At 34.2% G+C, this 18,123-nt stretch overlaps 1 protein-coding gene across 1 annotated transcript in view; it reads left to right on the forward strand.

Moving 5' to 3' along the window:
- Nucleotides 1-1,677: 1,677 nt before the first annotated feature.
- The window catches only part of LOC149801493 (chitin synthase chs-2-like), a 65,394-nt gene continuing 48,948 nt past the window's right edge, over nucleotides 1,678-18,123 (forward strand). Inside the window, exon 1 of the mRNA XM_089955665.1 lies at nucleotides 1,678-2,056. The gene's annotated coding sequence lies outside the window, so the exon portion shown is untranslated. The remainder of the gene's footprint in view (nucleotides 2,057-18,123) is intronic.

The raw sequence follows: 18,123 nt of genomic DNA on the forward strand, positions 1-18,123 counted from the left end.
CATAAGATAAAAACGAAGACATCAGAGACTCATTGAAGGTGGACATAGAAAAACTCAAGAAAACATTGTAGAGGACGGGATGGTAATTTAAAGAGAATGTTATAGTAGGGAAACTTATACGAAAATGCAGGATAGAAGTTGAATAGAAAAGTAAATCTTTCAGCATAGACTGTTTATGTTTTTGTTGCGCTAATTTAGCATGTGCCAGTTGAGTACTACATTACAATCGCCTCACATATATAACATCAAACTTAAAGTCAATCTCACAAATATGACCTCCAGGTCTGGTCATATATCTACCCCAAAAACCCCAGCTGTCCCCTAAATGTCACATTTGATTACGAGCGAAAACTTTTAAAGGAATGCGATAAAAATTTCGCTATGTCAGCGTGGTGAAGAAAAAGAAGAGGCGATATCTTCGCATATTAAAAGATGGACGAGATGAAAAGCAAACGACGTCGATTTTGGTGCTCTAAGAAAGACCAGAATATAATTCAAGAGTATCTAGCAAGTTGCACAGAGAAGCATTTTGTTCTTCTTCACAACAAACTGACACATGCAAATAGTGTGGTCATTTTTGAAGTTATCTACCTCCACACTTGTCTGAGTTCAATGAAAAGTATTAAACTACACTCATACTCAGTAACAAAAGGTCATAGAGGGTAATGTTGTGCAAATTTCTCTACGTCTTGTCTAAGATACAGTTAATGTGGACATTTAACCTGTCAGGTACGTTTTAATTATGATTTATCTAGCAGGTAACTGAATGATGGACACATACAGAAGGCGTTTCCTTGGTGGAATAAAGGATCCCAGAGGGCAGAAATATTTACTTGTTTGTGAATAAATAAATCACTATAAGCATTTGCTTTATTACAACGTTATACTTCCTTTTTCTGATTTCAGTGATTTCATTTTAATTAGATAAATTGTGGTGTTTGTGGTCTGGGTAAAATTAAAATAAGCAGTACAACAGTGAACATAGTGTGCTGTCACCTATAGTAGTAGTAGTGGTAATGGTAGAAGTAGCAAAAATGATATTTGTAGCAACAGCGACAGTAGAAGTAGCAAAAATGATATTTGTAACAACAGCGACAGTAGAAGTAGTAGTGGTACAGTAGTTGAAATAAAATGTAGCCATCAACACACAACAAAACCAAGCTGGACAACAAAACTTAATACCGATTTTCTATAATCTTGGAATAAAACTACACGAATGCGCATTCATAACTTAACAGAAAAACAGAAATAAAGGTGCTGATTTATGAAAACATTAAGAAATTTGTATTGGATACAAAAGAATTTTCATAATTTGATGCCAGCAAAAAGTCACAGATTAGGCAAAGAAAGCGACGTTTAAACTTTAGAAATTATACGACCGTGCAATGAACACTTTCTGAATCTCAATGACTTTAACTCAACGGCAAATATAACAAGTGATAAATATTCGTTTGTATTTATCTCTAGAGTGTCATATTTTCGTATTAAACGATATTTTTAATAATTTAAATCCATTTCTATCTTATGCTCATGTCCGTTTTGAACTTTACATTTTCATACACTTTATGTAATTTTGTATGTAAGGCCATGGCAGTAATCCTACAAGCAGCCACCAGTAGTAACCAATTTTAACCCTCGATGCGCCTCCGTTTGTTCTTTATATGGAGAGTGGAACCGTTTATGAATTTCAGACGAGGCATGCCGGGATATCAGTGAACTCCTCGAAATGAGGCCCAACCATCGAACCAGGGCCAGAGTTGACGAAGCGGGGTAAGCTGAGCGAGGCGGGCTGATTGGGAAACTCTCAATCGTTGCCGCAAACGCCAAGTTACCCGTACATGAGTTCCATCTTTTTTGGACTGAAATTTTACCCGGCTTTAGTTGACGCTTAAACAATACTGAGGAACCGTTGTCACCTTGTGAAGAAGTTTAATTTCCTTGGCCTGTTTGAGACAATTTGTATATATTGCTACTGGTGGTTGGAATATAGCTATCGCTTCTACATTTATAGGAATATACCATACTCTTCATTAAATACGACATTATTGAACTCAAGGTAAGCCAAACGTTTGTTCAATAATTAAGATAACAGTTGACTTTAAAGGAGATTTTCTGTGTGTGATATAGATTTTTATCGTAGCTTTAACACTTTTTCAGTCATATCGCTATGATGTCTGCAGAGTGGCAGTTTATAGTGATCTCTGGAACTGGGGCATCATGCTGCATTCATGTTGCATCATGTTCCACCCAGTCACATTATCCTGACACCAGTCCTACCACTAACCTCTTAAGGCTGAGAGCCAAGCAAAGCATCTTATTAGTAACATTGTTATAAGTCTGTAGTATGATTCGATATGGTCCGAACCTGCGCCATCCGGCATCCAAGGCGGACGCTCGAACCAATAAGTCCACAGAGGCGGTCGGCTACAACAGTAGGTTTGTGGTATTGATAAAGTAAGCATGTAAAACATGCTATTGCATACAACCTATTGCTAAACATAACATCACGAGGCAGTAAAAATCGTTTTGGTTAATCGTGTTGGCATTTTATGACAAATGCGCAACGAAATCAAAATTTCGTCACACGTAGCCAATAATGAACAAATTTTTGCATTAAATAGAAGAAGGTCATGTCTAGTAAACATGGTCATCGAGTTTAATCTGCTACATCCTGTACTATTGGAGATTATTGAAATCTGGCTTTGAATCCAAAACATCACTAGAAACTAAACCTTTAACCAAGTGCCGAAAACCTTTTAAATGTTGCAAACCTATTAGGTGCATAGTTTCAACCACAGAAGTTTATGGAAGTTCGAAGTTTGTGTCCTCTTGGAGTCAACTAAATTTTGAATTTAAATTGATAATGATGATGACCATAGATTATTAACGCACATATTTTTGCGTCACTTTGATGGATGAAATTGTATAAGTTTACAGTTCGGAGGTTACTTGGTGAATTTTGTAGTGTACACGGAGCTAAAGGAATGACTCCTACTTCAGCATTAGTATGTAGCAAATTTACATACTGGCTTTCTTTGTTAGAAGATTTTCCCGCCAGATCATACAGAACTTTCATATTCTCAAGCAATAACTCTCAGAAACGCATGCATGCATAAATTTACTTTAAATTTAATTTATCTCGTTGTTTTTGGTAAAGATGCCACGACGGCTATTTCCAATAGACTTCATGAACGGTAGGGTATTATATATTTTTATTTCAATAGATTGTATGAATGTTCATGGCATTGTATATGTTTCTTAATATACTTCATGAACGGTCAGGGAATTATATTATGTTTCTTCCAATAGACTTTATGAATGGTCAGGGTATTATTTCTTTTCATATTGTCATTTAAGTCCACATCCTAGAGTCTGAGATTTTTATAACAGAGTATTCATTTTTGTTTTCATTGTATGCAACCATATATTTTATGATGCATTTTAAATATACAAATGCAGAAATTAAAGGCAAAATGTTTCAACATGCTATTTTAATTCAAAAGACCAATATTACATAAAAGAATTAAATTTATTCTCTTTGTATTTGTTACATTCGTATCTTTTTCTTCAAAATTAATAATTCAAAATTTTTATTCTTCGCCAACGAATGTTGCGTGTTGCTATAAGTTGCTCTTGTCCTTCTTGGCAGGTGGTGTACGTCCGTTGTGTTTCTGCTCAATAAAAAATAAGTTTTAAAATACAGATGTGGAAGAAAATTTGATACATGTGTTCGTCTTTGCCAGATAATGGGTCCAGTAGCAAGCAGGCAAGGTCACTGTAAAAATACATTGTGCAGTTTTATTTTGCAGAGTAACGTAAGTTTTTAGCAAAAACATTTCATAGAAATCTCATAACTGTGTTCTTGTAAACAAAGATGACCAATAGTCTTCTTGATTCGATTTCAATCACGTTAAAATTAAGGCCAGTGCCTTAAGAAACAAATGACACTATTCAATTTTGTACAGCTGCTAAAGTTCAACTGAATCGATTTTAAATAATGGCCAAAGGTGCAGTTCCTGATTATATGTTAAAACCTGTTAGAACAGGACGAAAAGAAGACTAATTTATATTACATTCATTGTAGTTCCAAGATATTTGCCACCTTGGTTGTTATGTTTTATTTGAGGTAGGATTTGTATATTAGTATTTCGTTTCATAGCTTACTGCCATGAGTTTGTTATAAGAAAAGATAGTTATAAAGGTTTCAAGACTGTGGAATGTGGATTTAATTGAAACAGTGACTGGTATGTCATTTTGTGATGCACCTGTGGTCAGTGATAAGTTACTCTATTTATGTTGTAAAATATATCTTCTCTCGTGAATCAAAAAGTTGATACATTGCTCAATCCAAAGGTCCTACACCTTTTAATATATCTTCAAAAGTGGTTTTGTTAGAACACTTTATTTATGGTAATGGGCATTTTAGAAAAGTTACATAAATATAAGCACAGAACAATAACTTTACACAGACCATAACATATTTAACAACAATAAAGACTTCATAAGGAAGCTGACAGGGCATAGTTTCATATAAGCAACGCTTTAAAAACAAACAGACCAATTTATCAAGAAGCAAAAATTCAGTCAAACTTCATATGTAGTTCTTTCAAATGAAACAAAATAATGCGATATTCATCACTTAAGAAGATAAGATATTATTTACTTGACAAATGTTATTCTATTTATTTTTGTCAATTAAAGAAAAACAGACTTTACAAAATCAATAATCTAGTGATGGTGTATTCTGCCCGATGGGACTGTACTAAAATAAGTACAGGTTATCTGACGAAGTTCTCTTTTAGTAGCATGATAATAGAGATTTGAGATTTCGGTTACGGATCAAAACCTTCTTCTACCCAATGTTGACCATCGCGACACATGCAAGTGAATTATTTACTCGTGACTTCTGACTAAAATTTGGGTAGCAAAGATAATTATATAACTAACGTAAAAAAATGTTGCTAAACAAAATCTGCAAGTGTATATGATTTACAAGTTCGTGTAAACGATTTTTCAACCGACGATAAATACATTTCCGTTGATGTCGAAGCTGCAAATATGTTCCCTTTTTAAAAAAAAGCAATTTCAACTGCATTTTGCATCCTTTTTGAAAGCGTTAACGATTTCGCACTTCAAATTCGACTAGGATAAACAATTTTACCGTTCGGTAACGTAAATGTACCAGCATAAACCCTGAGCATCTCGCAAAAGAATCCACCAGCGGGCAACTCCAAAGTTACCAGGAATTGCCCCAGTCAGACCAATACACTAGTATGGGCTAGTTGTTATACACTGGCTAACATGATCTATATTTACATTGTCTGTAAATTAATTGCCTACTCTTTTGTCGCTAGTACCCCGGTTCCATATAGGTGGTTTTCCATTTAAACCAATACAATCTCAATCTCCGCCATGGCAATGATTTTATCTTCGATGCTTACAGAGTACAGTTTACTAATTGTGTTGAGACTGCTCTGTGCCGCAGCGAGGAGTTCCGAATAAATAAGCATGTATTCATGAATGTAATTGTAACGAAATTATTTTACTTGATTCTCCAGTCCTACCTGTTAAAATGGATATAGCTCCAACAAAAATGTTTCGATTGGTGTTCCTGCAATAGTTATCGTAGTTGTGATTCCCGCCACACCAAGGCCAATGGTTTATATTTCACGAGTACAGATATACTCTTGGTCATTTCATTTCATAGCTGTTGTTTCGTTTCAATTATTTTCTCGCGTCGGTAAAGGTCTAACATAGCTCTTTTATTAATATATGATTGAGAATTATAATTGCTCGACAAACTGGCTGGTTTATGTGCAACACGCGCACGCACTTTTTACCAACTAACCGTTTAACTTGTACAACTGCCATGCAATCATATAAATATTTTATTTGGGAAATACTTAAGACTGCAAAGATTGTGCGTTCTGGGGGCCTAGTACCACGTTCACTTATATTATCACCGTATACTACCGCAGTAAGTTTGTATCTCACTATCATAGACTACAGCATTAAGTTTATATCTCACAATCATAGACTACAGCAGTAAGTTATAATTGACTACCATAGACTATAGCAGTAAATTTATACTTAATTACCATAGATTACAACAGAAAGTTTAAATCTCATTACCCTTGACCAAGCTAGTAAATTTATGTCTCATTTTCATTATTATAATACAACAGTACATTTATATCTCATTATCATTATTATAATACAACAGTAAATTTATATCTCATTATCATTATTTAATAGAACAGTAAATTTATATCTCATTATCATTATTATAATACAACAGTAAATTTATATCTCATTATCATTATTTAATAGAACAGTAAATTTATATCTTATTATCATTATTATAATACAACAGTAAGTTTATATCTCATTATCATTATTATAATACAACAGTAAATTTATATCTCATTATCATTGTTTAATACAACAGTAAATTTATATCTCATTATCATTATTATAATACAACAGTAAGTTTATGCATCACTACTATTGTCTACATCAGTTTGTTTAAATCTCAATAAGAAAGAACACAACAATAATTTTGTATCTCAGTAACAAAGGCCACAACATTGAGTTTATATCTCATTACGAAAGGCTACAAAAGTAAGTTTATCTCTCATGGCCCAAGACTACAACAGTACGTACATACCTTATTACCACAGACCACGAAAGTAAGTTCATTATCTCTTCAGACCATAACATTAATTTTATATCTCACTACCAAGACAAGCACAAAGGCAATAATGAGGCCTGTTATATTTTTTAGTAGAGCACATATATTAAACAGTTCTTTAAAAAAAAAAAACTGAAGCGAATGGTATCTTATACACTACACGATGTTGCATACGGTATATCCTCATACATAATACTCACTCAACTGTCATGACGGCGAGAGGGCACGCTGCTACAACGTGCTTAATTTTATATCACGTTTCTGAACAGCTACGTGGTTAATTATGTCATATAGCGCAGTCAAGTTCACAGGCGTGTGCTGCAACTAAGTAAACGAGAACGTGAAAACAAATTCAGTACAATGTAAGCAAAAGAGAAAACAGTGTAAATTTTCAATATTTCTAGATTCAGTTGATTGCACATGTAGGTACGATAACTTGACCTTTCTTCAACGAACAGTGAGTGTATGCTACTGTTCGGTGAATGTAAGTCCAGTCTCAGTCCAACCATATATACCCTCTTTGAAGATTAAAACCAGTTAAATCCAATCAAATGCCAATACAGAATGCTTTTTTGAAACCACTGATATAAGTCACACCCATCATCACAAAGAAAGAAGTTCTGATGAACCACACTATTCATTATCGTGTTAAGATCAACTGACAATTGTTACCGACTCTGTGCTAACAGGAACAGCGCGTCTCTTCCACTCAAACGGAAAATATAAATATTCCGATTGTACCTGAAGGTGTCGGCACTGGTATTCTTATAGAAAACATCAGTAAAGAAGATGAATACATTTTTTTTTACCTTATTCTGAGCTGAAGCAAGTGCGATGAGAACATCCAATTCGTTTCAGTAGCACCAGTTTAAAAATAAATACAGAGTCGATAGGGCATAGTAGTGGCTTGGGTTCGAGATTAAGTGATGTATGATGGGCAGCTATAGACTACAAACAATGATTGATACAACGTTTATTAATAACTTTTGCAAAACAGTTGACAAAGTGACCACAGTCTCGGAAAATAGTTAGGTATTCTGTAACCTGAATTAAAACAGTTTGTCAAATGACAAATGATCTACATTGCAAAATATTTGTGATTTTGTTTTGTTTTATTTAACAAATTTATGTTTTTATAAATGGTTTTATAACAATTTTTTTAGGATGTTATTTGAACAGAAATAAACATCAAGTCACAAAATTACAATTTTGATTGTAGAATAAGTGAACAAACACAACCTGGTATCAATCAAATTGAAATGTAAGGTTCCATCTCTTAGACACGTTTGGAAATTATATAGACGTTCCAGCAAATATGGTACAAATAGGTTGTTGAGGACCTTCAAGGAGCAGGCCGACTTAATCCACGTGATCAATAATAACGATGCAAGTGCCTTGTAGGAGCAAATCTGATCAATTTGATCAGTAACAGCGATGTATATGATGCCCATTAGCCTTTACTGATTAAGTTGACAACATTATAGACAGACATGCCTGAATAAAGCAGCAAAAATAGTTTTCAACACCGACACAATATATAAATCGCCTACGTAGGAAGGCTGTTCATAAGAATATATGGCATATAGCATATACATTTACCCTGACTCTTTACTGCAAATAACTTAATCTGGTGACAACAGTTAAAGCGTATGCTATTTACGTCCTACCTCTGTCAAAGACATGAGACTTGTTTCTAAAGCAAAGTCTTTCTCAGACCGTATTATTCAACGGGCACTGTATCCAGGGCCCATGAAAACACCATGTTGCTGAAACTTGTATACAGAGCCTTGTCAATATCAATCATTTATTAAAGAAGTGCATAGGGCCTACCAGGACCTTAATCCCGCCTTTGAGTTTTTGTCCATTTATGCAACCATATTTGACCTAGAACGGATCCCAAGTTCAGCCCCCACCCTGCCATGCACCGAGAAAAAAATGTTTTGTAAAGACAATAAGTTAATAAATTACGAAAAAGCGGTATATGAAGTGTTTAATAATATTGTTGATTATGTAGCTATAGATATTGAAAAAATTACAAATAAGGTGAATAATTAACAGCCAAGCGTTACTGCTATACTACATGAGAACTTTATTGTAAAACGACTGAATTTTATTCCAGTCGATAAGCATTAATTTAGGCGTCAAAAGACTTCAGTAATATTCTATATTTCATAAAACTTATTAGTAAAGCTTGCAATTCTTAAAGCTATTTCTATACTCACAAACAAGTCTCTAACAACCACGGTGTTCCCGGATAATATTACCCTAGCGCATGTTCTACAAATACACACAAAGAATAGTACCCATGATACTAAATTTAACAAGTTCCGGTTTCGTTTGAAAACCGATCACTTCTATTGTCGCTGCTTGAAGGACAGTTATAACTTTTGCATTAGAAACCTAAACAATTTTAAACACAATAGTTTTCCAATTATCTATGTATTCATTTCAAAGATAATTGTTTTATTTAAATTGAAATATGGCTATAATGTGACAAGTCCACGGCCGTTAACAATGATGTTTTGCTTATTTTCTTATGGATAGTATGCTTGCAAGCTTTGACATGCATCACCAGACCAGACGATTTGTCTTTACATCTATTACATTGTCTTTTGTATTTGAAATGTGGATACAACTCACTATACATACAGTGCATGTCGGTATTTATATGCCGTCTGGCTGCCTATTGTGTTGTATACATTTGATGTCTGTCCTCAGTGTTCTGTTGTAAACTCTTCAATGTCTGCCTGCCTATAGTCTTGTACACATTTTATGTGTCCTCAATGTCCTATCTAACACTTCAATGTCTGGATGGTTTTATGCATACATTCTTGTAGACTTGTATATATTATATGTGCTATGATTTTTACGTATTCCTTATGTCATTACATTTGTATCCTGAAGACTTATTATTACATCATATTAGTAACACGAATTATTACTATTTCTTATGGAATCGTACTTAGTATTACCATAACAGTTGCGTGAGGCATCTCTTGATATATTTGTTATCCGAAAACTATGAGCATACCTATATCGGTATCTTAATAATCAATCAGCTTTTTACTGTATAACTTTAGATTAGTAAGCGAGTTTGCGCGTTTGTTTGTACGTGTATGCGTAACATTTGTATCTATGTTTTACACTGAAATTTTATCTCCACTATTTGTTCAGGCCTAAGGTGAGTGTCTTTTAAACATCACGTAAACTATCAACTTAGGATTGTATGTTATGTTTAAATTGTATGTCTTTTAGTTAGAGACTATACAAAGGCTGTGTAATGCTTATTTGATATGCTAATACATCAACTTAAATCAAAATTTACTTAACATGGATTGAGCTGACATTTGGACAACATTGATCCAGATCCGTTGTATGATACTGCGCCGGCATCTCCAGTTCTCCTTATGCTTTCATCTTCATGTCTAATAATAACTAAACAACCTGAGCATCACGTGTTTAATTTCTGCCTTAAAATTAAAATTTTTTATCCTCAAAGAAAATGACAAATTTTCATCATCAGAGTCAAGTTAGAATCATAAAATTAGGAATATTTTATAGTTTTAATCTATACACATATGCTAAATGTCTATGATAATGTAGACCTCTTGACATGGAATTCTGGAGTTTTGAGCCTGACTTCAAATTTGTGCTTCAGACACGTTCATGAATAAGGAGGGATCGGATCTGCTAAGTTTCCATTTGTAGGCGGTCCAGTGCGTTCTATGAATGATTAAATGCGCTGTTTTCAGCACTCGTTGCGGTATGGTCACTTCAGTCATAAATCTATTATTTTGAGGCCAAATTCTTGATAAATGAAAACGATTCTTTAATTATTATTTTCTTATGAAGTCAATTATTTCATAAGAAAACAATACATCTGTTTTCTATATTAAATATGTATTTTAAAGGAATGTACACAAACCACTCGTACTGTGTAAATAAAATATTATGGCTCAATGAAGCTAATAAACTTCAAAAAAGCGAAGAGATGATCTCTGGCTTCTGTTATCGTATTTAGCTTAACTGATTATAAAACATGGCATCAGAACCTGCAGCTGGTCTCTCTCTCTCCTCTCTCTCGCGTTCTCTCTCTCTCTCTCTCTCTCTCTCTCACACACACACACACACACACACACACAGAGAATTCTTTTTGTAGCCCGAAGTGGTGATCGCAGGGCTGAGATTAAACGTTGAAGATCTTTCCATACATGTGTATTTCGCATCATAGGGTATTGCAAAGATTGAAGTCAGCCTCGTAGAGTGTAGGAAAATTTTAGTGACATTACATTTTTAGTTCTGGTATTTTCATCACCGTAAGATGAAATAGATTTTCAGCGTGCTAGTTTCCAGTACGTGTCTCCCTAATTTTATTTCATTGCCTACGTCTAACATCTCTCTCTCTCTCTCTCCGAATACTTTTTCAGACGTTAACAAAATCATGGAAATATTTGGATTTTGCGGTTTAATTTTCATTGATGGCTGATTCGAAAGAAAAAAAAAAAACTTTGTTGATACAGTTGTTCTATCAGCATTTGCGTATCACACACCTAGACCCGATCTACTAAGGTGTCTACTTTGACGTCTGCTTATAGATATTTTTAGACGCAGCGAATGGAGTTTTTAAAAATTCGAAATCATTTTCAATTTCATTCATACAATAAAGCTATAAATATTGTGGAAACGTAAAAGGGGGATATGTAATAAATACAAAATCACATTTCGTATTTTGATCTGAGTCAGGAGAAAGAACTATTTTGATATATCTTATGAATACGTTTCGCCCTGACGGCCGCGTAGTATCCCTACGTTAAAACAAATTAGTTTCTCCGGCGACTCAGAACAAAACACGTATGCAGTTACAAATTGATATATTGTTTCTAATTTTCAAGCTTTGAGCCCAGGTTCGAAATTTATGCTTAGACTATAGGACAGAGTTCTACGCTTTTCGAATGAAATCTCTGACCCCGGATATCCTGCACATTATGAGACGGCAGGTCTCGGTCTACTCTGTACGCAAATGAGTGTATGCTATACACAAGTACACATGGAGTCTGGGTGATGCCATGAAGTGTCTTCAGGAATAATAAAGGTTTCATTAAGCACGTTCAAAATTAAACTCACGAACTCTAGGTGATAAGAGACGAGGCCTGTCAAGTATTTTGTTTTTCTGCATGCTAGTAAAAATTATAATTACTTTTACTTGTTTAGAATATTACGTATTTTGCTGACTCTGATAAGGCTGTAGGCAACGAGGACGTGGTTGCTAATGCTATAAATATGGATTGTGCCAAAACAAAAGAAAGTGAACAAGTCAGTACCCGATACCCATTATTCATAAAAAAAGTAAAGTTCCTGACCACCAGTCTCGCACATCCATTATGTAAGAATGCGATAATATGTTGATACAACCGTGTGAGGAAGTTGTACCATTGTTTCTCGTGTTACAAACGCGTATCTGATGTATTATATGTGAGAGGGTGTCAGACATATATTTATGTAACACAGCTCCCATTAAGTATGATTTTACTTCAGCTAGTTTGTTTTTTTCAGAAATCGATACATACAAAATGATGAACGGGACGTATCTCATATTTAGATTTCGGTAAGAAACTTGGTGCGCAAAAACACCCCAGGGATGTAACCGTTTTCCATGGACATTCAGGATTCTCCTTATGTATAATACGATAGTCACTTTCTCGGTTTTCTCGGCACATAATTGAGCAATGAATGTGAGAAATCTTGAAGTCTTGAGCATATGTTCAAAACTTTACGCTCTGGCATTATCGAGACTACTTGACACGGTTCTATGTTGTTCGAACGAAAACCTCAGACCTTGGTCCGTCTGGGCATTATGAGACGGCAGATCTCAGTCTACTCTGTTCTCGGATCAGCATGTCTATTACAAAAGTACACATGAGAACTTGGGTTATGCCCATGAAGTGTTCTCAGGAATAATAATGGTGTAATTAAGCACATTTAAAATTAGACTCACGAACTTTACTTGACAGGAGATGAGCCCTGTAGAGTATTCTTGTATCACGGTAAAAAGTCTTAATTACTTCTACTTGTATAGAATATTACATATTTTGCTGACTCTGATAAATTTATTTATAATGAGGGCATAGTCATTAATGTCATAATATGAACTGGGTCCAAGGAAAAAAATGTTAACTTGTGAAAACCCAGTATCCACTATTTATAAATAAAAGGAAAGTTCAGGACCAACGTCTCGTCTATAGTATGTGATACAAATGTTAGATGGACTTTATTCCGTTTTCGCTTGAGCTATAAGGACATATCTGAGAGAACAAATACTATATATATATATATATATATATATATATATATATATATATATATATATATATATATATATATATATATATATATATATATATATATATATATATATATATATATGACATCTTAGGTACTATTTAATAAGAATTTCTTCCAGAGATGTAACGGTATTCCTTCATGTGGAAAATCTTGAGATACACGTTTGCCATAAACAGTTCACTGTTCGTATGCATTCGTGATCTCTGTTATCAGTAGCCTGAAATGTTTATCAGGATTTATTGTGTTGGCACAATGATTGTGAGAGACTGACACCAGTAAAATATTCTCTTTTCAGACATCAGACATTAACTCATCAAACGAAAGGACATACATTGAAAACTAAAATAAATGCATCGTACAGTTTTCAGACATCAGACATTAACACATCAAACGAAAGGACATACACTGAAAACTAAAAGAAATGCATCGTACAGTTTTCAGACATCAGACATTAACTCACCAAACGAATCGACATACATTGAAAACTAAAAGAAATGCATCGTACAGTTTTCAGACATCAGACATTAACTCATCAAACGAAAAGACATACATTGAAAACTAAAAGAAATGCATCGTACAGTTTTCAGTCATCAGACATTAACACATCAAACGAAATGACATACGTAGGAAACTAAAAGAAATACAATGTTCAGGTTTCAGACATCATTCGTAACACAGAACATTAAAATACATTCATAGAAAATAAAAGAACAACAATGTACAGTTTTCATACATCAGACACTACCACAACAAACCAAAATATATTCATAGATAAATACAATCACGACACTATACAGTTTTTAGTGATGAAATATAGACGTTTCAATGTTGAATTAGTTTTTAACTTGAAGGACAGTGATTAAGATAATTTTTCGTACACTGTTGAATAGAGAAATATAACATACTTTCTAGTACACTGTGGAATAATAGAGTAATATAACATAATGTCTCGTACACTGTTGAATAGAGTAATATACAATAATTTCTCGTACACTGTTGAATGGAGTAATGTAACATAATTTACGGTACACTGTTGAATCGAGTGAATACTTCAGAAGGTGTAATAACAAAATGCAGTCGTGATTATCCATTCATATGTAATTGCTTATTTCATTTGGTATAGAAATTTTGAAACGTCTAAATGTAACTTGCAAAAATCTCTACCTTAAAATTAGAGTACATAACTAATTATGAATAATCATTATCTTGTTAATTAATATTACACCAAAAGTACATGTATTTTACATGTAAATGTGGAAAAATGAGTATGAGTATGAATATGACTATATGGATGAATATATATTAGTATGAATGAGCATGAATGTGTATGGCTGAGTATGAATATATGGGTGAATGTATATTAATATGTATGAGTATGAATGTGTATGAATTAGTACGAATATATTAGTGAATGTACTTGAGCATTTAAATAATGAAGTGTAACTGTCAATAATGCTAGTAAGGCCCCTTTACAATTCCTGACGTCACAAGAGGTCAAATATGTCGCCTAAACGGCCAATCAATGATAAAAATGAAACATGTTGATGATCAGAGCATTGGCAAAACTCATCCCTGATCTCTGTCTGTTTAGAGATTGAACACATACCTGATCTCAGCCTGCCTCAACTCAGAATATAACCCTTGTCTCTGTCTGTCTTGAGATTAAATACAGTCTAAGCCTCGGTCTGTCTAGATTCTAGAGATTAAACACAACCCTGGTCTCATTCTACCTAGAGACTGAGCATGGCCCTTGTCTCGACTTGCCTAGATACTGAGCACAGCCCTTGTCTCGGCTTGCCTAGAATGTGAATTAGTTACTATTAATTATGGCAATACTTCAGTCTTTATTGACGATCAAGCCCCAAACTTTGTTATTTGTCATTGTATTATTCATTTATAAACTTCAGTTGACTTCCGGCAAATACTTCTTTTGACGTTTTCTTGTTCAAATACACACAAATAGATAAATAAGATGGACAACGGAACTATTTCCACAACAAAGGTCGGGTTACAAAACCATACACAGAAAGCAGATTTAGATGGGATGTGGGCAAGTAAATGGTTAGGATATTAAGTTCAACAGTCTCATCGTAAAAGAATAAATATTAATATGTATATAACAGGAAGCTAAACAATTTTTGTTTATAAAAGATAAATATATTCAACATTTATAAAAAAAGAGTGGAATTCTCAATTCCGTTACAAGTCTGTAAAAAAATTTGTAAAGAAAATTATTTTGGTAATCCTAAAAATCACTGAAAAAAGAAACGTCTTTGTGCGTCTATTCAGTGATCCGACCTTACGATCAATATAATATATGGTGATTAACCGACCTTGTTATATGAGGCACGATATACAGTAGAATAAAAATGTTATATAGATAAATGTCGATGGTTTAACGATGCGTTGTATTATTTCTTTTTACACAAAGAGATCGCCCTTATCACATTTTTCTACAAATTGTTCAATTACGCGTATCCAGTAAGAAATACGTAGATTTACAATTTATGTAACTAGTAAAACAACTAATATGATTCTTCCAATCATTTTTTTTATATGTGAGAGTTATACAAAATATAAAAGCAAGTTTTCTCTTGACATACGTTTTACACAGTCTAATTGTCAGTTGAATGCGGGTAAAATTATATGAATGTCAAAACAAAAAAAAAAAAATAAAAAAGAAATAAGACTCGTGTTAGCTTGGAATAATCGCCGAGTTCCACAAAATCGTAGGTTCTTGCACTCTATTGCATTGCCTTTGAACAAAATACGTACACAGAATACTTTTTTAGAATGGTATCAATCACAACGAGGTTGTCGCCGATCAATTTGCCAGTCCATAAATTGTTTCCTCCAAACAGTAGAGACTACAACGGCCCATCCGCTTTATCATATTGAATTCATTATACATTTGTAGATTAGTATGTCATGTAGGAAGGCAAGGCTAAAGATTACAGTTATATAGGTACATAATGGACGAACTGGGTCTATCCAGCTGTCCGTGTACAAGTCTATTACCTAAATGTCGCATATAAAATTAGTAAAATAATTTGGAAGTACTGTGTGACGTGTTTGATGGAAGCAAGTCAAAATATCAAAAAATTAGTACATGTATATATATTTTATACTTTTCAAACTTGAGTAATTCTAACTCATTCGGGTAGTAAGTCTGGAAATTTAAAAGAAGAAACATGTAAAAAAAAAAAAGATAATTATCACATGATTTGAAGGGTTAAAATATTTCTTGAATAATGATCAATTAAGCATGACCATTTCCTGGTACATCACGATCATTCATTCATGAACAAGCTTCAAAAGCATTGATTTCCATATCATTATGCTAAGTTTGTTCATATGACAATAGTTCTGATTTAGTCGACGATATAAAGCAACAAAAAGATTGCATCCATCGAATAATCTCCTTCAGTCTTTGAGGTAAATGTTTTTTCACTATATTTTACGACGTGTTTGATCTCACAGCCAGAACGTTTGATGGCACTTCTCTTGGTGTCGCCTGTAAACTCATAACTGTCAAAAGAACAATTTGCAAATATAGGCATTTGATTGAAGAGGCCTTCCAAGGCGTTTAGGGAACAAGAGAACAATGGAGAATGAACATTCACTTCCATGGAACAATGGAACATTGATTATTATTTCAGAGTAAAAAGAACAAGGTAAGAACTAAAAAGAACGTCGAATTATATCGGTATGAATCAATTACAAATATGTTGAGGAAAGAAAAGAATATCTACCACTACCTTACCACATTTCACCCCCTTAGAGACTCATGATCCATGTAATCATTCATTATGCAAAGTCTTTTATGTGATACATTTCTGTCCTGTCCTGATAAAGTGACGCATTTTAATTTGACACATCCACACTTTATTCATTGAATATAAGCTCGTATTAGTTACGCAGCGAATATGATTTACCCCAATTCTGAAAGCGCAATTAGTAGAGGGAGGATGAACTCAATGGCGTACTAATTGGCAATGGCGCCCTGGGCGACGACGTTGGCTCAAAGGGGTTTGGCACCCAAAAGACCCATAGTACACCCACCACCCCCGTTTGCCCGCTACTGAATGAACTTGATGGATTATTATAGATCTAGTGCAGGCATGTTTAACCTAAAGCCGCGAGCAGCATCTGGCCTGCGACCTAGATTAAACCGGTGACTGTTACATCATTTGGTACATTACAAAATCTATCAGCTCGCGCCCTGGCGGAAGCTGCACATGCCTGGTGTAGTAAATTGCCCATGATTATCATCCACAAAAGTTTGCTCGGACTTGGATTTGTTACTTTTAATTTAGGAAAGAAGTCCGTCAAATGTAATATTTAATTTTTGCATTAAGAAATATGTTCCTATCCAAATGATCTTATACTTGGCATAGGCAAATTTTAGCAAGGACGCCTATAACTTTCATGACAACCACGTGTCTATTCGATCACCCGTAGACATATTCAATACGTAATAAATCACTGTGTCACATATGCCAATTACTAGCAGTGTAGATATCAGAAAATTGAATGGTTTTGTGTTAAATATTACGAAAGCATCCTTTAGATACAGTTATCGAGTTTGTCATCGAATCCACATTTGTGTGTAGTGGTGTAGGTTGTGGGCTTATACACGATAAGTAAGAAATATGTAGATTTACATGGAGGCATGCATATCTGGTCTAGGAAGAACCCTGGAAAGATCATGGTGGTACCACGGACCCAAGGGAAGCAACTGGCAAGCTTTCTCCCATACCCACATTGGTCGAGGTCGAGACTAGAACCTTCGCTGGAGAGTGGTGATATGGCAGTGAGATTTTTAGACCACGCCGCTACCAGCACCCACCCACTGAGAGCACGATTCATTCTGATATTTTCAGATTTCTTTCTATCTGAAATTACTTTCGTAGTATTGTTAAGCCAGACATCTATGAAAAAAAAAACAGTTTTGATCATGAAAAGTGATCGATATCAGCAGATTGAAATATTTCAGTCTACGCAATGAAATTGCTAAATGTTTATTCGATCTCTTTAGCCATGCTCATCCGTAAGTATTAAAAATATTTCTCGGCCGCATATCCTGGAAA

The sequence above is a fragment of the Sinohyriopsis cumingii genome, chromosome 4 (assembly GCF_028554795.1).
Source record: "Sinohyriopsis cumingii isolate HCF-2022 chromosome 4, ASM2855479v2, whole genome shotgun sequence".
Taxonomy (NCBI): Eukaryota; Metazoa; Mollusca; class Bivalvia; order Unionida; family Unionidae; genus Sinohyriopsis; species Sinohyriopsis cumingii.